Source organism: Rhinolophus sinicus, linkage group LG10 (assembly GCF_036562045.2).
Source record: "Rhinolophus sinicus isolate RSC01 linkage group LG10, ASM3656204v1, whole genome shotgun sequence".
NCBI lineage: Eukaryota > Metazoa > Chordata > Mammalia > Chiroptera > Rhinolophidae > Rhinolophus > Rhinolophus sinicus.
In genome coordinates this window covers 103,638,330-103,661,068 of record NC_133759.1, presented here as the reverse complement: position 1 = coordinate 103,661,068, position 22,739 = coordinate 103,638,330, and the positions used below count along the sequence as shown (strand labels likewise).

The following is a 22,739-nucleotide window of genomic DNA, read 5'->3' as shown; positions in this document are numbered from 1 at the left end:
AAGTCTGTTTGGGCATTTTTTAAAGGAGAAGGGAAAAAAAAGAGAACTAAATGAGATCAAAAAATAATTCAGCTATGTGAAGTGAGTTATCTGCTCCCACTAGCTGTCCCGAAATGAAAGGGTATTTTGTCAGGCACATTCAAAGACGCCTTGGGAGGCCTCCTCTACAGCCCCAAGTTTGAGTTCGCAGCGACCTCATCCTCCTGGGTTTCTAAAGCCTCAGGGAGAGGCCACAGCACCTGTTACTCTGCTGCTTGTTTTCAGATGCAGTTTTGTGGGTGGTTATAAATGGGATTGTCATGCTGGATCTTAAAGGAACTAGAAGTTAATCAGTTTCGATTTTTGTTTTGCATTTTTTTTGTTGTTGTCATTTTTCCCAAATGGGAAATAGAAACCGGACATAAACAAAATGGGGAACTGAGACTCATCACATGATTTTTGCCCTTTTTTCACTTTGGTAGAACAGGAGCGGAGAACAAAGGCACTTTCTCATGATACAACTTAACTTTCAGGCAACAAGGTCATTGTTTAAAGCAAGCAAAGGAAGGCAACGTTTTGTCGAAACCTATTATTTCACCAAACTGTCTTATTTAATCTTCCCCCAAAACTCAATGACATAGGTCCTTGTGTCCCTATGTCATGGTGGGGAAACTGAGGCTGAGAGGGGAAGTAGAGATAAGTGCTAGAGAAAGGATCCAAAATCTGATCTATTGCCGAGCTCCTGTTTTCCATGTTCTCACACTGTCCATCCCCACCCTCTTGCTCTCACCCCAACCCTTTGTCTATAACCTCACTCTTCACCCAGGATCCCTGAGGGACTGTGAGAATCAATCCTGGAGCAGGAGGTAAGGGTTAGCCCTGGACAATTTCCAGGCAAGGCTGTTCTCTGTCCCTCTGCCCTGATTCTGAGATGCAGACTGAGGCCAAGGTGGTCACCTTGGTTTGTAAACAGCGATGTGCCTGCAGCTCAGGACAAAAGTTGTCTCACTTGACAGCAGGTGGTCAGAGGAGAGGACCAGTAGAGGTGGTGCTGAGGGCTCGACGCAAAGACATTCCATAGACAAACTAGTTCAAAACAATGCACACACATAGTGTTTATTTATTCACTCACCCCTTCACTCACTAGACAATTACTTATGCCTCTCATGTACAATGAAATCCAGACTTCTTTCCGTGGCCTGCGAGACCTGCATAATCCCATCCCTGTGGTCCTTTCAACCTCACCTCCCACCCCACTCCAGCTTTCTCTGATCTTTGCAAAGCTCATTCCCACAACAGGAGTTTCTGCCCCTTTTTGTTTGGCTGTTCCTTTCTTACTATTTGGGTCTCATCACAAATGCCACCTTCTCGTAAGGTGACCTGACAAGTCCTTCTAAAGTGGCACCCTTTGTGACATCACTCTGGTTAATTTACTTTACAGTATGTCTCACTCATCTGTCTTGCTCATTCGCTTCTTTTATTTCCATTGTCTATGCTCCACACTAGAATATAGTGTTAGTGAGAGCAAGGCCCTCACTTGTCTGGTTCTTCTCTGTATCCACAGAGCCTGGAAAAATGGCTGGCACACTGAGGACATTCAGAAATATTCATAGGATGGATGAGTGGATAGATGGATGAATAGCTAGATGGATGGGTGGAGGGATGGATGGGTGGATGGATGGGTGGATGGGTGGATGGATGGTTGGGTGGGTGGATGGATGGATGGATGGGTGGAGGGATGGAGGGATGGATGGGTGGGTGGGTGGATGGATGGATGGATGGGTGGAGGGATGGATGGGTGGGTGGATGGATGGATGGATGGATAGATGGATGGATAGATGGTTTCTTCTATGTACCAGGTCCAAGTGGAGATGTGAATAAAATGAATAAAATACTTTTTCTTTGCTCAAAGAATTCACTGTGAAGTAAGGGAGAGCTTCTCATAGTCAGGTAGCTGTGACTAGGTAGAGTACATGGATTAGGAGAAGAAAGAAGCACATTTGGGGTAGAAAGGAGGAAGGGATCCATTTTTGCTGGTGGATGACGATCTGGAAATATGCTTAAGGAGATGACATTTTGAGCCACGAATGATAAATGGAGAGAGTCAGATGATCAGTGAAGTTCAGAGCCTTCCCTGGGGCCCAGGAAAAGGCAAAAGGGCTGAACACAGCATTATGTAGTCTGGAAACTGTAAGCTGTTTGCTGTGGTGGGGACATGGGAAAGGAAAGTTCTTGTGGTGTCTGCTGCTGCAGCGCCAGTGTTTTGCATCTAGTTACTCTGCCATTGGCACTCAGTAATACTACCCAAGAATAGGTACTCAAGAATTACTTGTTGAGGAAAGGAATAAAAGCAGAGAAGTAAGCCTGGCAAGGCTGACCAGAGAGTCGGGTAAAGCTAGGCTGAAGAATTTAGATTTAGCTGGAGGACAATGGGAAGTCATAGAAGAGTTGATGAGTTGTGTGTTTCTGCTGCAGCACAGGAAACGTGTTGGGGAAAGTCCAGGCTGAAGCAAGACGTGCTGGCGGGGGGACTATGGCTGTAGTTCAGGTGAGAGGAGTTGAGGGTCTGAACCACGTGAAGATGGTTGATAAGAGGAGGTGGAAGAGACACCAGAGATCTGAGGAAGAGAGAGTCGACAGAATGGCATCCTTGATTCTTTGTGGATGAGGTATGGGAGGAGGGAGTGAACAGCGAGGAAGGCTCCCAGGTCAGCAGCTAGAGTGACGAGATGCTAGTACTGACATATACAACGTGTGGATGGGGATGGGGCTTCTCCATGAAACTAAGGTTACGTGTCAGGACTCCTCACTTCTATTGGCCACTTTCAAGACCCTGAAACTGATTTTGTATTCACGCTTTCACTCTTCTTAAAGACTCCCTTTCTGCCTAATTATAAAAACTTCAGGCCCCACCAATCCTGGATTCTCTTCTGAATATATAAGGGGATCAATCTTAGGGAAAAGACTATAAGTGCCAATTGGGGTCTGTTGAGTTTGAGGTGGATGAAGAAGCTCCAGGTGGAGATGCTCCACAAGGAGCATAGTGTGGTGGTTAGAGTGCGGGTCAGGGTTCGAATCCTGGCTTCGAGCTGTGTGAGCTTGGGCACGTTGTTTGACATCTCTGTGCTCCGTAAAATGAGCATGGATAATAATAATAGTACCACCTTCCTAGGGTTGTTGTAAAGATCAGATGAGACAATGTATATAAAGTGCTTCAACAGGGCTCAGCGCACAATAGGTCCTCAAAATAAGTTACACGTCAGCTCTTGGTATTATGTGGGCAAGTGCAGATCTGGGAGTCATCAGAGTGATGGAGGCCTTGGGAGGAGTTGGCCATGCAGGAAGCATGTGTTAGTGCATGATAAGAAGGTCAAGGACAGAGCTTTGAGATTGATTATGGTGACCAGAGAAAGAGGAACTACCAATGAGGCTGACGAGGATCAGACAAATGGGGGGAGAGTGGGGGAGCAGAGTGGGTCCTGGAAGCCAGAAGAGGGGATACTGTCCGGCAGGCACTTGGTCGTGAGTGTCACCTGCTGCTGAGAGTGAAGGCCACTGGTGTGGGTGGGCCTTGGGGAAGTCACCGATGAGCTTGTCAAAGGGCTTTAGGCATCGTTGGGCACTGAGAAATGATTGAGCGTGAAGATGGCAAGTGTAGAATGTCCTTGGGAGAACGCTGGCCACGGGAAAAAGAGGAGCACAGAGGAACTGTGTGGTGGTTGGTTTGCTTTGCTTTTGGAGGACGTGGTTCATTGTTGAAAGATGAAATTCCCAGGCTTTGGGGGGTGTGAAGAAGAGTTGGTGAAGAAGATCTGGGAAAGCAAGGAAGTAATTGATGGAAAAATATGAATGTCTGAGAAAATTAGGAAGGGGAGAATGAAGGACAGAGTGAGGAGTCAGCCCTGAAAAGCTCTCTGAGTCTGGAAGGAAGGGGCGAGGGTGGGAAGGTTATAAATAAGGCTGCAGGTACAGGACAGGAAGTGGGGGCGTTATGCCTGACAGCCTCAGTTTTCTTCTGTGAAGTAGGATAATAGGTCATCTGTGGAAATATGTAAATATATGGCTTCTCTCCCACTGTGGGGCATTTAGGAGAAATTATGATTAAGAAACTTAAAATCTCAAGGGGGAAACCAGGGTTGCGGGAACCAAAGTTGATGGTGAAGTTATTAACATCCTTATAAATTATTTTACATTGAATAATACAAAGCAATGAACACGGCTTCCGAGTGAGGACCACCTCGGAGGCAATTTGCACATTTTTATTAGTACTACGCAGTTCATTTTAATTTACGGTCCTTTGCTTGCTTACTAGCTGCTTGAAGCATTTCAGGATCTTCCTACCCTGCAGTTTAAACAAAAACACTTCCAAATTTATTTTGTTAATTATGAATAATTTCAAACACACAACAAAGTTAAAGGAATTTTGTGGTGCACGCTAATATATCTACCACCTTAGTTCTACCATTAACATTTTACTAAGCGTGTTTATTTCAATCAATTTTTAATCTTAGAATAGTTTTCGATTTACAGAAAAGCTGTGGAGATAGTGCATAGTGCACATACCCCATTTTGCCTATTATTAACATCATATGTTAGTATGGTACATTTGTCACAATTAATGAACTATTAATAGTATCAAAGTATTATTAGGTAATGTCCACACTTTTTTTTTTCCCTCAGATTTCCTTAGTTTTTGCCTAATGTTCTTTTTATATTCTGGGATCCCATTGAGGATGTCACATTGATTTGTCCTGTCTCCTCAGGTTCCTTTTGGCTGTGACAATTTCTTAGACTGTCCTTGTTTTTGATAACCTTGAGGAGCGAGTAATGGTCAGGGATGCTGTAGGACATCCCTCGTTTGAGATTTGCCTGGTGATTTTCTTCTTTTTAAAATTAGTTAATTGTCCCAGCTTTCTTGACATGGAACTGACATACAACATTGCATAAGTTTAAGGTGCTGTACCCTGATGATTTGCTACACTTACTTATTGTGAAATGATTACTGCCTTCATCACCTCAAATAATTACCATTTGTTGTGTATGTGGTGAGAACATTTAAGATCTACTGTCTTAGAAACTTTCAAGTATGTGATACAATATTGTAACTATAGACACCATGCTGTGCATTTGATCCTCAGAACTTCATCTTATAAACAGAAGTTTGTGCCTTTGACTACCTTTATCATTTCACCAGCCCCCACCTCCCACCCACCTCTGGCAACCACCATTCTAGTCTCTGTTTCTGTCAGTAGGGACTTTTTTTTTTTTAGAGTCTACATATAAGTGTGATCATACAGTATTTGTCTTTCTCTGTTTGAATTATTCCACTTAGCATAATGCCATTAGGTCACAAATGGCAGGATTTTCATCTTTTTTGTGGTTATATGATAGTCCATTGTATGTGTGTGTGTATATATATATACATCTCACATCTTCTTTATCCATTTATCCAGAGTCAGACACTTAGGGTTGTTTCCGTATCTTGTCTATTGTGAACATGGCTAATTTTTCTCATGATTAGACTGGAGCTATAGGTTTTGGGAAGAAAGACCACAGAGGTGAAATGCCCTTCATCTCACATCACATCGAGGGTCCACTATCAGCATTGCCCCTTGAGGTTAGTCTTTGTCACCTGGCTGAGAAACCTATCAGGTTTCTCCACTGTAAAGCGCCTCTTTTACCTCCCTTTCCACATGTACTCACCGGAAGAACGTCACGATGCTCAGAGTGGGGAGTTGAGGAAACACTCCACCTGGAAATACAATTTTGGCCATACCCTTGGGTTACCACCAGCCAGAACTCTTGATTTTCTCATTTATGGGCTTCCTAAAACTTCCCTTTATATAATCGGAAAAACCTCAGCTTGCCTTTATCACTTGCTCATTAACCCCTGGACCAGGAAAGCCTATCTCTCTCACCCAGGCTTGGTTTTGCTGACACTTGCAGATAAAGGACAGATGACCAACAGCAAACGGAAGCTTAAAGATCAGCCATCTCAACTGAAGAGGTGGTACCAGGAAGACTGGTCCCTTGGGTTGACCCATCTGGGACCAGAATCTGGTCTGAGGCTCTCACCAGAGGTTTTTCCACTCTGCTGGAGTCTTGAATTTCAGACCTTCGTGTCTCACTATCATGGCTTGTGTCTTTTCTAAGATTAACCACAATTATTTGTATTTATTTACAATTTTATTTCAATTCAGGTAAACTTTTCTAACTTTAAGAAATCTTTTCCTCTTTCTGAGCAATAGCACATGAGTTCACGAGTTAGATGAGCTACTGGTATTTTTTTTAAACACAGAACAATGTGTGTGTGTGTGTGTGTGTGTGTGTGTGTGTGTGTGTGTGCATGAGACTTACATTTTTAAAGTGTATATTTATCTGTGTTCTACTCAAATCACTTTGGGGGCCACCCCCGGTGAAACTGCATTCTGCCATTCAAGCTGCCATTCTGCATGGACTGGATTTGGCCATGTTACCTGCACAACTCAGGAAATACACTCACCAAGGTGTGCAGGCCTTGGTGAGGAAACCAAACCAGAGCTATACTCTGTTTGGATCCCAGAGCCCCAGACCCTGACTTGCCCAGCCTGTACGGGTATTTCTTCATTCACAAGTCAACAGGAGGGGAGCTTTGTGCTTCAGACCTTTACCCCAGAGCTCACCCTCTCTATCTGTAAACTGGGGTTAATAATCCCCAGAGAGCAGACTAGGTACTTGGTTACAAGCAGTAGAAACGGACTCTACATTAAACAATAGACGACATGCCCTGAACAGTTCTGGGGGATGGGCGCTCAAAGAAATGTTGGAGGTGCAAACAGGCTTGGAAAATGGACAGGCTTGGAAAATAGGCGGCAGCCATGGGACCTCAAAGGGCCAGGCTGCCACAGCCACACAGCTGGCTCCTGACTCAGGAGGCAGGTGATGTGGCTACACATCGGTACCAATGTGTACATAGTACTGATACATACGGCACTGATGTTCCCGCTGAACCCACATCTTTCTTGGTATCACATGTTCAAAACTGGGACAGTGCATCTGACGGGCCAAATCAGTAGAGGAAAGGAATAGGTGAAAACGACCCACTTTGGGTCTACACGGATGGGAGCGCTTCCCCATGGATATGCACGGTGCTAATTGGAAGGAGGCGGTGACGCAGGACAGCCCAAAATGGCAACCAGCCTCTCCACTGACCTTTCCAACTGGTTTTGAGAATTTGAAAGAATTTGTACAAAGTGCCTGATAGTGCCTGGTAGCCAAATAATTAAGTCCATGGCTTGGGCAGATACATGGAAACCACGAAGGAGAGGGTAGACTCGGAAGTCTAACCTAAATAAAATAAAAGGAAATAACAGTTACCTTCCTGGGAGGACCTGAAGGAACTGGTCCAGAACGACACTTCACATGCTCCCTCTTTTCCAGACAAAGCTGCCAGCTGTGAACAAAGTCATTTCTTTCTTTCTTTTTTTTTAAAATTTATTGGGGAGACAATTGTTAGTAAAGTTACATAGATTTCAGGTGTACAATTCTGTATTACATCATCTATAAATCCCATTGTGTGTTCACCAGCCAGAGTCAGTTCTCCTTCCATCACCACATATTTGATTCCCCTTACCCTCATCTCCCACCCCCCACCACCCTTACCCTCTGGTCACCACTAAACTATTGTCTGTGTCAATGAGTTTTTCTTTCTCATTTGTTTGTCTTGTTCTTTTGTTGGTTTTGGTTTATATACCACATATCAGTGAAATCATATGGTTCTCTGCTTTTTCTGTCTGACTTATTTCACTTAGCTTTATACTCTCAAGATCTATCCAAGTTGTCACGTCACAAATGGTCCTATATCATCTTTTCTTACTGCCAAATAGTATTCCATTGTGTATATATACCACAACTTCTTTATCCATTCATCTATTGAAGGACATTTTGGTTGTTTCCATGTCTTAGCCACCGGAAACAAAGCTGCAATGAATATTGGAGCACACGTGTCTCTATGGATAAATATTTTCAGATTTTTTGGGTAGATACCCAGGAGAGGGATTGCTGGGTCATATGGCAATTCTATTCATAATTTTTTCAGGAATCTCCACACTGCCTTCCATATCGGCTGCACCAGTCTGCATTCCCACCAACAGTGTATGAGGGTTCCTTTTTCTCCACAGCCTCTCCAACACTTGTTACTATTTGTCTTGTTGATGATAGCCATTCTGACTGGGGTGAGGTGATATCTCATTGTGGTTTTTATTTGCATTTCTCTGATGATTAGTGATGTTGAGCATTTTTTCATATGTCTATTTGCTATTTGTATGAAAGCAGTTTTAAGAGGGAAATTTATATCATTACAGGCCTATCTCAAGAAACAAGAAAAATCCCAAATAAATAACCTCATGTTACACCTTAAAGAACTAGAAAAAGAAGAACAAATGAAACCCAAGGTCAGCAGAAGAAAGGAAATAACAAAAATCAGAGCAGAACTAAATGAAATAGAGAACAAAAAGACCATAGAAAAAATTAATGTGACAAAGAGCTGGTTCTTTGAAAAGATTAACAAAATTGACAAACCCTTGGCTAGACTCACTAAGATAAAAAGAGAGAAGACACTAACAAAATCGGAAATGAAAAAGGGGAAGTTATCACAGACACCACAGAAATACAAAGGATCATCCAAGAATACTATGAAGGACTATATGCCACCAAATTCAATAACCTAGAAGAAATGGACACGTTCTTAGAAACATATAGCCTTCCTAGGCTGAACCATGAAGAACTGGAAAATCTAAACAGACCGATCACCAGTAACGAAATTGAATCAGTCATCCAAAACCTTCCCAAAAGCAAAAGTCCGGGACCAGATGGCTTCACTAGTGAATTCTACCAAACCTTCAAAGAGGATCTAATACCAATCCTGCTCAAACTCTTCCAAAAAATTGAAGAAGAGACAGTACTTCCTAACTCATTTTATGAGGCCAACATCACCCTGATACCAAAACCTGGTAAGAACAACACAAAAAAAGAAAACTACAGACAAATATCTCTGATGAATACAGACGCAAAAATCCTAAACAAAATTCTAGCAAATCGAATGCAACAATACATTAAAAAGATTATTCATCACAACTAAGTGGGGTTCATCCCCGGGGCACAAGGATGGTTCAACACCCGCAAACCCATCAATGTGATACATCACATAAACAAAATAAAGGACAAAAATCATATGATTATATCAATTGATGCAGAAAAAGCATTTGACAATATACAACATCCATTTATGATTAAAACACTTAATAAAATAGGTACAGAAGGAAAATACCTTAACATAATAAAGGCCATATATGACAAGCCTTCGGCTAATCTCATAATTAACGGTGAAAAACTGAAGCCCTTTGCTCTACGTTCAGGAACACGACAGGGCTGTCCCCTATCACCTCTGCTTTTCAACATAGTGTTGGAAGTCCTTGCCAGAGCAATTAGGCAAGAGAAAGAAATAAAAGGCATCCAAATTGGGAATGAAGAAGTTAAATTGTCACTCTTTGCAGATGACATGATGCTATATGTAGAAAACCTTACAGACTCCACTAAAAAGCTATTAGAAACAATCAAAGAATACAGTAAAGTTACCGACTACAAAATCAACGTACAAGAGTCCATTGCATTCCTATAAACAAAGTCATTTCTAACACATGACTTCTGCAGACAGAGCCAGGCTGTTGGAGGAAGCGTGTGTGTGGTAAAGGTCATTGCAATGGAAAAGAGCGCCCCTCCAGAATGTCCTCAGAGAAGGAAGTGAAACTCTGGGCTACACTGCCTAGCCCACACTGGGAGCTAGAAGGCACTCTTCAACGCCCCCCTGAGAGCTCGGTTTAGGAAGGAAAGAAAAATATAACATTATAGCAGACGGGTTAAAACTAAGTGTTAACCCTGTTAAAAGACGCAAGACCACATTCGCCCTGGATAGAATAGAAATGTTGCTTTAGTTAGTGTTTTTAACAGAATGGCAAAAAAAAAAAGATTAGCATCTTTTTTCTAGAAGCCAGAGATATCCAGTTGTATGGATACCTTCTAGTATCCCCAGTGCCAGTTTGCTGTCTGGGTACTAGCTAACTAGAACAATTGCCTACGAGTTTGCTAATGGGACAGACCCCTGGGACCCACCTGGAGATCTGAGCCAGGGGGACTCAGTGAGACCCAAACATCTGCGTTTTCCCAAGCTCCCCAGCCAGCGGGCCTCTGACCTGGTGGCCAAACCTGTTTGCCTTTCCCCTGCCATGGAGAAAGCTTGCTAGGACAAGATGCATGAAAATAGAAACTGTTAAGCCAGATAAAATTTCACAGGGAGTGTTAGGAAACACTGAATTATGAAACATAGAAGATAGTAAATATTTAAGGAAATTAACTCCTATGGGTATCTCTTTCCATAAGAATAGATGTTGTGCTAGTTAGAAATCATTCTTAGCAGTTTAACAGGTCTCTTAAGGGCCTCAACTAAAGAAACAACTTGTTATATTGGCTCCAATTGTTGTGCTTATTTAATAACATTTCTAGCTACTGTGAGCTAAGGCCCACTGGGTACTCATGCTATGGGTTTTACACACCTGATTACGTTTAATTCCCAACAAACCTCACGAGATGTGATATTATAATTCCATTTCACAGCTGAGAAAATTGAGGCTCAGTGAGGTCTTCCCCAAGTCAAGGTCAGGATTCAAACCCAAGTTAGTAACCTCCCTGCTATGTTTGATAGGACCATCACGGCATTTCTTTAATCATTTATTGTTCAAAGTGTGAATACCGATGTTCCACTGGCCATCCCTTGTATAAACCAGATTTATCCAAGGTTCCCTGGGGCTTTTCAGAGGTGGGTATTAGGGCCACTGCCTGGGATGCCTTCCACCATCCCAGTGAAAACAGGTTAAGTGAACATCACAGGCAGCCTTGGCAGGAGGAACTGTCACAGAATTGCGCTCTGCTGGCAGGAGCCAAAATTAAGGCTTTCTTGGTAGAGAGCATTCAGGAGAGATGCACTAAAATGATAAAAGTTCATATCCCTGACCTAGCAAGTCTACATCCAATAATTTATCCTAAAGAAATAATCATGGCTGTATACAGCAGTTTAGCTAAAAGAATGCTCCTTTCTGAGTTGTTCGTAATAGTGAAATTTGGAACCAACTAAGTATCCAAACATAGGGAATTATTGAAATAAATTCTTGTACCTTCATAAAACGGGACACTCGAAGCCATTTAAAAAGCTGCTTTGTGATGACATTCAACCACATGGAAAGCTGTTCACAATCTGTTGCCTATGAAAAAACAAAAACAAAAAAAGAAGTTTTAAAGAATTGTATGAAGAGAGTGATCCTATTTTGACAGTGATAAAGACTTTTTAAAGAAAGAAATGAAATTTTAAGTGTTGAAATTTTATTACTCATGTTTCTGGCTTATATTTTATTAATGTTTCCATAACGACTGTGTTTTACCTAGGGAGATAGAAGAAATCATAACTTTGTACCAACAAAATAAAATCCGAGTAGCAGACAACTTGAAAGGATTTGGGTGTGGCATATGTAGGAAGCCATCGTCTGGCTCGCCCCCAGACGTCTCCCTCTGACTGGCTCAGCGTCCTAGACAGTGCCAGGAATTCACGACATTCGAAACGGAGGAGTCTAGAGAAGCAAAAATCCCCATGTGCTGTTTGGGTTATGTCATAGGAAGTCTGCTTTTCCTGATTGCAGTCAGAGGGTGCTCTCAACACTCGTGCTCTGAGTCCTCCAGCCCTGGCTGAGCCTACAGATCCCCCCCTGGGCTTTTTAGGAGGAACCAAAGAGGAAGCTGAAGAGTCTCCAAATCTGGAAGGATTCCCACACCCTGGACAGTCGGAAATGGAAATGAACACGTGCTCTGGTTTCCCAGGGTCTTGGCAGCAGCCTCATACTGAAGGCAGCTGGCCACATAAGGCTCATTTGTTCACCTGCCAGGAACCCTGTCACTCCGTAGAGACACAGTGCTGACCTGCTCTCAAGGAGACCCCTTGAAGTGGGAGAGGTGAGCAGTCAAGGGGCCGCTCCTGGTTGGTGCTACATGAAGGGTAGGTGCAGCAGCCTAGGTTAGGAAAGACCCCTAACCCATGCTTGGAGGTTCAGGGAAGTTTTCTAAGGGAAGTGATACTCAGCACTGATAGGAAAGAATTACAAGGGGGTCCTGTACACTTTCTCAGAGAAAGGGAAGGATAATATTCTCAGTCTGCATCAAGAGCCATCTGAAGTGATTCTGCAGTCACTTTCTAGGGAAATGGTGTCTGGGGGGTCTGAGTCTCGTCAGATGGGCTCTACAGCCCTTGTCAGATGACCAGCAAGATCTGGAAGAGACAGGAGAGGTCCCTCAGCCCAGGGAGGGAGCGAGGCAACCAAAGTCAAAGCCAGGCATTAGGTCTGACCAGGTCTCTGATCTGAAGGGGGTTGGGCAGAGAGAAAGAACGGAGGTGTGTGCAGCTGTGGACAGAGGTGGGGAGCATGGAGCGGGCAGGGGAACCAGCAGCTCAGGTTGCAGCAGAGGGTGAGAGGGTGCAGCTTGGAGAAAGGCCCCCAGGGGGAGCTCGAGGTAGCTGTTCCGGCTGCAGGATCTCCCCTATGATTGTTGCTTTAAGGTTCCTAAGCCTTCTGTGTCAGTAGGAGAAAAAGCTGTTAGGGGGCCCAACCAGGCACAGATAGAAAAGAGGGACAAGGACAGGTACAAGGGTACCAAAAGAGCTGTCTGACATGAAACCTAAAAGGGGAGATGGTATAGACTACTTAATAAACACGGGCTGGTGATGAGGACCAAAGATGCCCCTCCATCACTGCGGTTAGAGATCTGTTCCCCAAGTTCAGCCACGCCCCTCCAACCTCCTGACCGGCCTGTCTCAGTCCAGGGCCCCTTCCAACCCGGGCCCTGCCTACTGGGGAAGTGTTTCCTCCCAGCTGTATTTAGCTTCCATCAGCACAAAGTAACCTTCCTTAATCATCCGATCGCGAAGACCTTCTCCCGCTGCTCACTCACAATGGCTTGTTCCCATGTGTCCACAGCAGTTATCCCTACTGAAAAGGCCTTCCTGGTGCGTTCATTTCTCGTTCATTGTTTTCTCTCCTGCTGTTCTTGTTCATCGGGTTCACTGAGTGCTTGGAACAGGGCCTGGCATGCGGCATGGCATGATAGAAAACTGCTGAATGAGTGAACAAGTGAAAGAATGATGAACAAAGGAGTGGTGATTGCATCTAGAGAAAAGAAAACAAGCTCCAGAATCAAACACACAGAGACCCTAGGCTTGAGCCCAACTCCACCGCTTACCGGTAACCTGGGGTAAGCTTTGAGCCCAGTGTCCTGATTTGTACAATATGCTACACAAGGATTGTGGATTTGCAAAGTGCCTAATAGAGTAAGTATTCTAGAAGGTAGCTTTAAATTTTTATTATTATGATTATAAAGAATAGAGAGGAGATTTCGCTGTTACCAGAGGTGGGATGGAGTAAGAGTCCAGGATGGCCAGCAGGTGAGCTGGAGAAGCATGCCCCCTGCATGCATCAGGAGCAGGGGGGCAGGAAGGAGCAGCTCTGAGGACTTCTACGCCATCCATCTGTGCCACAGAGGAAAGGAAAGGCTGAGCTGCCAGGTCTCTCTGCGCTCCAGGGCAGATTGAGTAAGGCTCCCTGGGACAGTTTCTGAGCAGGAACCAGAGCAAATGCATGACCCTGTTGCTGCTCAGCAACGTGAATGTTTGGGGGAGTGCTTATCTCAGCTTAGCTCCCCCACCCTGCTTCCCCCCTACCCCCCAGCCATGGGCTGCACCTTTGTGTCTCACTGTGTAGACTGCCCCTTAGAGAAGCCAGGTTGGGCATCGTGGCTTCCTGTTCCGTTTCTTTCGCATGGGGCATATGATTACCCGGATATTGCCGTTGGGCCTACAGAAAAGGGAAAGTTCAGCCAAACAGAACACGTTCTGGAGAAAATGGGGAAGAGAGGAAAGACACAGTTGGTTCAAGGGAAAAGCTATAACGGAACACACAGAGAGAAACATGCCTATCAAGAATAGAAGCCAAACTTTCACAAGGTGGTGGGGAGGGTACAGGGGTTTAGGAGGCCTAGGCCCCAGGACGGCTCTGCCATTAACTGCTGTGTGACTTTAGGCCAGTGACTTCCCCTCTCTGGGCTTCAGCTTTCTCAAGTATCCTCTGTTCTCCTTCCTTCTCTATATCATTCGCTCATTGATTCAAACATTTCTGAAGCCCCTCGTTTGTGCTGGGCACTGCTGTCTGTGCTGGGGATTCAGTAGTGAGCAAACCTGACAGAAATCCCCACCCTCTCGTTTACTGCCCACAGTAAACAAAAGCAGCGAAATATGTTGTATCTTAGTTCAGGATAAGTGCTAAGGAAAAAAACGAAAAAAAGAAAGAAAAGAAAGCAGGGAGGGGGCGACAGGGAGCCTTTTTTTCTGCAAAGGTGACTTCTGAGTCCAGACCTAAAGAGGTGAGGCAGAGAGCCTGGCCATGTGGGCAGACAGGGCTCCATGCAGAGGGGACAGCCTGTGTGAGGGCTGCTTTGAATGTGAAACCTTCTCATCTCCACTCCTTTCAATGCCACCAGCTGGCCAGCTGCCTGCAGCCTCCTCAGGGGCCTCCTTGCCTCTACTCCTGCCCCTCCAGTCCTCTCTCCATCGACGGCTAAGGTGATTCCACAAAATGCAGGTCAGACCCCATCGCTTCCCTGCTCAACGCCTCCAGGTACCCGTACCGCACTCAGCACAAATGCCGCAGCCCTCATCACGGTCCTTCAGTACCTCCCCAGCCCATTCTCTCGTCTCGCCCTGGCTCTCTCCTTCTCAGCTACGTTGGCGCGGATGCTGTTTCTGGAACACACCAAGCAAGCTGCAGCGTGGGGGCTTTGCCTGCCCATGGCCTCTGCCTGGATGTTTTTCCTGGTCACCCAGTTCTGGCTTCCTGACTTCATGCAGAGGCGACCTCCTTCAGAGGACCTCCTTAATCAACCTGTCCAAGCAAGCACCCCAAACCTTCTGTCCCCTCACCCTGCTCTATTTGTCTTTCATAATATTTATCACTACCTCTCATTATGTTAATATTTACAATAATAGCTGTAATTGATCAGATGTTTACTTTGTACTGGACACTATTCTAAACATCCAAGAAATGATTCATCTTCCCCCAAACTCCTTGAGGATGGCATTATTACTAATGACATTTTATACATCAATCACCTAATATTCAGAGAGGTTAAGGCGTTTGCTTGAGGTCTCCCAGCTGCTGAGTATCAGGGGTTTCACACCCTGGAACTTCCATCATTAACCACGACACTCTGGACCAGCATTGCCCCCAAAACCTCTGAAACGATAGAAATGTTCTGTGTCCAAAATGCTAGCTGCTGGCCACCTGTGACTGTTGAGTTCTTGAAATGCTTGTGACCAAAGAATTGAAATTTCAATTGTATTTCACTTTAATTTAAACAGCCACAGGTAACTAGTGGTTCCCATATTGGGCAGTGGAACCCTGGGGTCTTACTTGTTCCTTTGTTAATGTCTCTCTCCCACATAAGGAGGGAACTGCTCTGTGCCTCCGATTCCTTATCTTATAGTGAGGGAAATATCTTATAGGGCTGCCGTGAGGGGAAGGAGTGTGCGTGCGTGTGTGTGTGTGTGTGTGTGTGTGTGTGAAGGGCTTTGGCACACGGTGAACGCTCAATGCTTGTTAATTATCAGCGTCATTACGACCATCATTGCGATTGCTATTATCATTATGAGGCTCCACAAGACTAAGGACTTTGTCTATTGTTCACTGGTGAATCCACATTACCTAGAACATTCTTGGCACATAGCAGATGCTTAATAAATATTTGTTGAATGAATGAATAAGTGAATTAAATGTAATGATAAGGACCAACTGTCACTACTCAGACTCTGTTCGGGGCCTGGCAGGGACTATAAATGAGCTGAAGGCAGGGGTGGTATAAGATAACGGGGAGGAATGGGCATGGTGGCTGCAGAGAACATGGCTCAGGTAAAGCCTTTTAAACTCATTCTCGGGCTGGAAGCAGTGGGGAGGAGCAGTGTTATCCAAACAGAACGCCACAGCTAAACGACACCCAAGAGCTGCCACTTTGGGGGCCTTTATCACTCCCTAATTACAAACCTCTAGTTCCATTTCCCAGAGGTTCAACTCTCGGTCTCACCCAGTCTTGATAGGAGTCCTTTGCTACGTGCATGCTGGTGTTCTCACTCAGTGCAGGTCTTTCAGAAATTACACGCATGCAAAAAGAAAACAAGAAATACATTGTGACTCGCTTGAGAAAGAGGAACACAGTCTGGGAAGTGACAGCTGAGTGACTGCAGTGCCAGGCAAAGGGCCCAGCACAATGCGGTGTCCAGAAGGAAGGCTTTCCTTGGGGAGGGTGTGAGTTCTGAAGGTAGCACTTACACTCGGCCTCGAGTTTACTCTGGGCATTCATTTTTTTTTTTTTTCTTCTCTTGAATAGAACAGTAGGCAAAATGGCCCCACCACTGAAATTGCTATTTCTTTCTCTCCTCCCAGCCAGGTATAGCTGTGTTTATATAAGGCATAAGTGCTTCTGATGTGAATGTCACACTGGCAGGGACTTACCCAACATGAGTTCACCTGCGCCTGACTTCCGTCAGTGCTTGGATAGTGACAAAAGTCCTGTTCTAAGAAACAGAGGGCCTAGTGTGAGTCACAACTGTATGATTGGAGGCACCTCCCTAGCCACTGATTAGATCACAGGGGAATGTCCTTCCAACACAAAAATTGTGCAATTCAGTGATTCTAAATCAGAAGTGGCTCACGGGTACTCTACAGCCAACAGATGTAGTTTGTTTGGCCCACATGGCTTTTTTTTAAGTTAGTTTGTATCAGTTTTCTATTGCTGCTGTAACAAATTACCACAAACTAATGACTCAAAATAGCACAGATTCGTTACCTTACACTTCTGGAGTCAAAATCTGACATAGGCCTCACTATGCTAAAACTGAGGGCTGCATTCCTTCCTGAAGGGCCTTGGAGGGAGTGAGAGGCCACCCACATTCCTTGACTCATGGCCTCCTTCGTCAAATCAGTGACATTGAATCTCTCTGAGCCTTTCTTCTGTATTCACATCTCCCATTGACTGTTCTGCCTCTCTTCCACTTTTAAGGACCCTGGTGATTCCATTGGGCCCACTCAGATATTCCAGGAAAATCTCCCTATTTTAAGGCCAGCATATTAGCCACCTTAATCCCCTTTGCCATGTAACCAAACATATTCACAGATTCTAGGATTAGGACATTAACTGCATATCCTTCAAAAAAAAAACAACAACATAAAATCTAGCTTTGTAGCTACTCTAGCAAAGATCTGGCAACACTGGGCCCCATTCTTGCACTAGCCAGCCCTCCTTACAATACGGCAGCAATCGTCTTCAACTGAGCTGCTGCCTCCTTGCTCCAGGCACCACCCTCCTTACCATCTTCCTGACTGATGCCCAGAGTAAACTGCCATTTGTCATCACATTGGAGGATTGTATTTCCACCCAGGCTTGCTTCACTCACTTGCACTTCCTCCTGACTTTATCAGCCTATGAGCCTGCGGCATCTCTTTTTAATTGTTAGGAAAGCTCAACTCGACCACTTTTGCTGTCTGTCTGCATCAGAAATGCTACAGAGTAGTGTACGCAATTGATATGTGAAGGGTGAGCTCTGTGTTACATGCAACGCAGGGAACCCACAGCAATGGAGAACTGTCTGTTTCTCTGGGCGGGTCCCTGGCGAAGAATGAATGAGTCAGATAACGTTCACAACAGTGAACCATGCCAGCAAGGACGACCACCTATGGTGTGCTAAGGACTGCACTTTGTGTTTGCAGTTTTACTTCACTGAATCCTCACAACTACTCAGTGAGGTAGATGCTGATATTTAACCTTCCCCATCACCCACTGGGAACTGGCACAGAGAAGTTAAGTAAGTTGCCTAAGGTCACACAGATGGAGGGTAACAGAGTCAGGACTCAAACATGTTATTCTGATTCCAGAGTCTGAGTCTTGACTCCTCTATGTTGTCTTTACAGAGAGAAAAATATCTGTGGTTTCAGGAGTTTGAGGGATTGGATATGAGAAGAAAAGTTAGGATCATTCTAGCCGGGCTCCAGAATGGACCTGAGTCCCTCTGAGGTCACAGGTTTATACAGAAAGCCACTGAAACAGGAACAAACGCCCTCTCTCAGGGGATGCCATAGTTCAGGGGAATTCTTGCCTTCAAGTTGCTTCAGAGACTTCCTAAATCATAACCTGGGCAGTCTGGGAGCACTGATGCCTGCAAGAGGACCTGAAACTCTGTGCTAGATAGTGAGGGACAATGGTAGGGGTGGGGATGAGAGAGGGGAGCCTTGCTGTGAGAATCTGGCACTTCTGTTGGCGTTTTAAACATCAATCTGGAGCTGTGAGCCTGTATAAGCTCCCTGGTTTAAAGACACAGCAGACTCTCCAGTTCTAGTCAGAGCAGGATAAAGCAGTGCTCAGAGGAGGCCCCTCAAACAGCCCCTGGGCTCATGGCCACATGCTTGAACATGCCTCCACCTGAGCTACATTTGGGGGTCCCACCTATGGCAAATGGGATTCTGATTTCCTGTTAAATGGACACAGAGTCACCGTTTGCCAGGACAAGTAAGGAGTAGGGAATTCTGCTTAACTGGAGCAGATGAGACCTTGCAGGAGAAGACCGGCGAGGGCACCAGTACCACCAGGTGGGAGCCCTGTGACGAGGACGCCTCTGTGTCCACTGAGCAGTGATGGCCTGGACTACACCTGCTGTCTTGCTATTATTAATATGGCAGCTTCCACTTTCAGAAATTCCCAGTTTGGCTGGTAACGTGGATGATAACCAGAACACACCGGTGCTGGCCCCTTGATCTCAGACTCCCAGCTTCCAGAACCGTGAGAAGTACATTTCTGTTGTTATCAGCTACCCGGTCGGTGGTATTTTATTATAGTTGCCCAATCAGTCTAAGACAGCTTGCAAGCAGCAGAACCCAATGGGAGTGGCTACAGAAGCAGTCCCATATTTAAAAGGGTGGTTTTAAGAACCAGGCTTGAACACACAAAAGCCAGACAACCCCAGGGGTCTCCACAGCAGAGCAACACGGGCTTCTGCAGGGCCCCAGGCTGGAATGAAGGGGGCCGGTCATTTTCCTCCCTTACTGAATTCTTCTCCCCCCTGCTCCCAACGCCCATCTCCACTCAGCCTGACCCAGCTGAGTTGTCACCCCAAGTGGGTGTCTCCCTACTTGCAGGGGAAAATATGTGCAAACCAAAGATCATTATTTTAGGAAAACTCAAAGGCAAATGATTCTTTCATTCATAGCCCAATAAATACGGGAACAACCTGTTCTAGGTAAATACTGGTCACCACCTAGCAAAATTTTTGTCCTTGTAAATTGCCTCTTTCAGTGGAAAGAGTCTTAGCATCAGACAGGTGTGGTTTCAAATCTCACATTCTACCTCTGATTATCTGTGAGGCCTTGGACAAGCATTTGTTCCCCCCCTCCCAAGTCTTTGCCATCTGTAAAATGGGTATGTATGCCTCTATCTCCCTTTCACAAAGAGCAGTCAGAAGGATCACACAATATAATACATGTAAGAATCTAGCATTCCTTTCCCCCAAACCCTTGAGGTCTCCTAGAAAGGCTGTGGAAAAACTAAGTGTTTTTCAGATGCATCCTTTTCTCCCCAAACCTTTACCCTGCTCCTTCTAAGGGACTCATTGTCTTTGTTCCTTCTCCACACTGTCAGCTACATGCTCACAGGAAAGCTCTGACACTCATGTGCAATAAGGTATGAGGAACTCATAAGGCCTAGCAAGGTGCCCCTCCCAGGACAGCAGATTGGAAGACATCTGTGTCAAAAGTCTGCAAGGTCAGATACAAACTGGTGGGCAGGGCACTGACATGGTCAAGGCAGGTAATAAATGCAGCCACCGTCAGGCACTCCATCAGCACCAAGGCCACAGGTGAGGCAGGAGAGTCCAGACCAAACGTCATCAGCTAAGTGACGTGCCAAGGCTGGAGGGACAAGTCATAAAAGTAGAACAGATAGAAAGCCACCGGCCCTGAGTTGGCATTCCTGCTCCCCATCTGCCAGCTGTGGGAACGTGGGCCAGTGAATTGCAGTCTCTTGGCCAGCATCTGTAAAATGGGAGCACTCTGTCTACTCACCGGGCTTTGGTGAGGATCAAATGTGCTGAGAGTTGTCAAGGCTTCTATCCCTGCTGGGCTGCTCGGCTTGATCAAATCTCTGTTTCATCTTAGGGGCACGTACACACTTCCTGGGCCTACAGCTCTTCCTTGGAGATGCAGCTGGAGGAAGTCACAGTTGCCTTCGCTGCTATGGGTAAAATTGTTTTTGCCTTCATGGCACCCAGCCTGCCCTGCCCCTCCCCCCAGTCTGCCCTTCTCCATCTTGCTTGGGGGGCGGGGTAAGGTGTTTTCCTCTTCCTTCAAACTGAGAAGCCTGCCTTTCCCTCTCCTGACCCCTGCCCACACCCTTGCAGGCTCTTAGGGAATTTCCCTTTGAGCACAGCTATCCGGGGATAGGGTGCCCAAATCAAAAATAGGGCAGACAAGGAAGGGAGGCTTGACAGGAAGTCCAAATAAGCACTTCCTCCCGCCCACCTTTGAACTTCTGAGGTACCTCCGCTAAAACGGCAGAGAATGATAAAGAGAGAGGATGAAAAAATATGTATTTTTTTTGAAAAGAATGAAATTGTCAGCTCTGAGGAAGTGGAAAATATTGCTCCTCGTCGCCTTGCATGCAGCGGCTGCTTCATGCTTTCCTCATGCGTGTCCCAGGATGGGGGAGGTGTCCAGTCTGGGCTGGGAGGAGGGTCTTGGCGGCGGTCAGGACAGAGCGCAGTGTGGCTTGCACGCGCCCCTCCCCCACTGCCCACCCCATGGCCTCCACGAGTACTGGTGAGAACGGCCCCTGCACATCTGGGGATGCTGTTTGGCAGGCCTGTCCCTCCTGGCACACCCATTATGAGGCAGGGTCACTAAATTCTGTGCCTCAGTGTATGCCTGCCAGGTGTGTGAAGCTGCCCTGCCCAGGGGAACAATTAGGACCCCATCCTGGCTCTCCTCGCTTGACCCTTCTGTGTGGTTGAGCCCTTTGCCATCCAAAAGGAGTCCACACAGAAGGTGCTTCCACTGCCAGCCTTGGAGAACAGAGGGGAAAACGTTCCCTCCCTGTGATGGTGACCGCTACAGTTCTCGTTCCTTCTGCAGGCAAACCCACACAGGCCCTAAAGAAAGTACCAACAGCAGTTCACCTCAGCCTCAGGTGATACATCGAGCCATTAAAAGTTGGTGGAGGTGAGGCTGGGATGAACCTGTATGAGGGTGGGCACCCTCTCTGGGCCACTTTCTACCACCTCTTCTCCTTCCCCCAGCCAACACCCTCCTTCTAAATTAAATCCAAATTAGCGCACCATCCCACCCATCCGCTAACTCCTTAGGTACCTCTCCTAAGAAGGCCAACACATTCTCCCCTCCAAAATCCCGACTTTCCATTCTCTCCTGGTCCCTAAGCAACAATTCCTTCCCCCGCCCCCACACACAGAGGCTGAGATTCCCAAGTCCCCTTTAATGAACTGCTTATTTTTCTCACCCCTAAATTTAGCTGTGAAAAGGGCAGTTATCTCCCCACCTACTCTGCTGTGGGTTAGCTGGAAAGGGAGGGAGCTTCAAGTCTGGATGGGGTGGGGTGGGGCAGGGAGGATATTGGGGTGACCGCCCTCTAGGTTGCAGTGTGCTGCTCCTACATCCACTTTTGGTCCCTAAGATTGAAAACTCTGACGTATCACTCCCTGCAAGTATTCCTTCTTTGTCCGCAGGCTCTGTTGGATACACGTTTCAGATTCCTATCCTGTGACCCCATTCCTGGTACTCACATGATGCAGTCCTGACTGTGTTCAGAGACTATCTGACCCCTTCCTAACCTTGAGATAAAGATTACAAAGCCTAAGAAGGCCTCTGTTAACCTTCCAATTTGCTCCTTCATGAGTTCTGGGATTCCCCACCTGGCTGGGGAGGGAGAGATGGGAGAGGGTCCTACCCGAGCCATGGCTTCACATCTCGGCCTCTTACCTGTTTCCCACTCTGCTTCATGTGCGAAGCCAAGACCAGCGCTCTCTAGAGGGTCGGTGTGAAGTTGGCCTCATCCTCATTGCTGCAGCATCCCCTCGGCCATGGGCTGTACCCAGAGGCTGCTATCGTCACGGCCTGTGTTATAGAGCCTGAGATTGGGCCAAGAAGCTGGCCTGCACAGGGTTACCTGGTCCTCCGGGCATCCTGACCTTCTCTTCCCCAGGGCTAATTGGCCCTGCAATGGGAGCTTCTAGAACCCTCCAGGCAGAGACAGGCGATATGAAACTTGTGAGTATTGGGAAATCACCGAGGACTGGGGAAGAAGAAAGGCTCCAGGTCTCAGGCAACCAGCTTCCCCTTGCGTCAACTGCTCTCGCCTGCACAGCTGCCCTTTCTGAGGAACAGGCCTGTGGTCCTGTGGGGCGGGGTCACCAAAGGCCTGCCTCCTGGAAAGGGCTGCATCCTCCTCTTACCTTGTCCAGACTGACAACCTCACTGGCTCTTCGCGGAAGGCAGATGGATAGAGTGGAAATTGCACAGGCTCCGGAGACACAGCTGGGTTTGAATGCCTACTCCAGCTTGGGCAATTTACGTAACATCTCA

At 46.2% G+C, this 22,739-nt stretch overlaps 1 long non-coding RNA gene across 3 annotated transcripts; it reads right to left on the bottom strand.

The window, feature by feature from the left end:
- Window positions 1-1,113: 1,113 nt before the first annotated feature.
- On the bottom strand, window positions 1,114-22,510 carry LOC141567307 (uncharacterized). 3 transcript variants are annotated; one of them, XR_012489872.1, is made up of 7 exons: window positions 22,137-22,510; window positions 13,460-16,243; window positions 13,009-13,171; window positions 11,187-11,273; window positions 7,336-7,938; window positions 5,683-5,731; window positions 1,114-3,791 (listed from the first exon to the last, which is right to left on the bottom strand). It is a non-coding gene; the product is annotated as an uncharacterized LOC141567307 (long non-coding RNA). The 3 variants fall into 3 exon arrangements; XR_012489870.1 differs by having other exon boundaries at window positions 7,336-7,411; XR_012489871.1 differs by lacking the exon at window positions 22,137-22,510 and adding an exon at window positions 20,211-20,647 and having other exon boundaries at window positions 7,336-7,411.
- Between the last annotated feature and the right edge of the window lie 229 nt (window positions 22,511-22,739).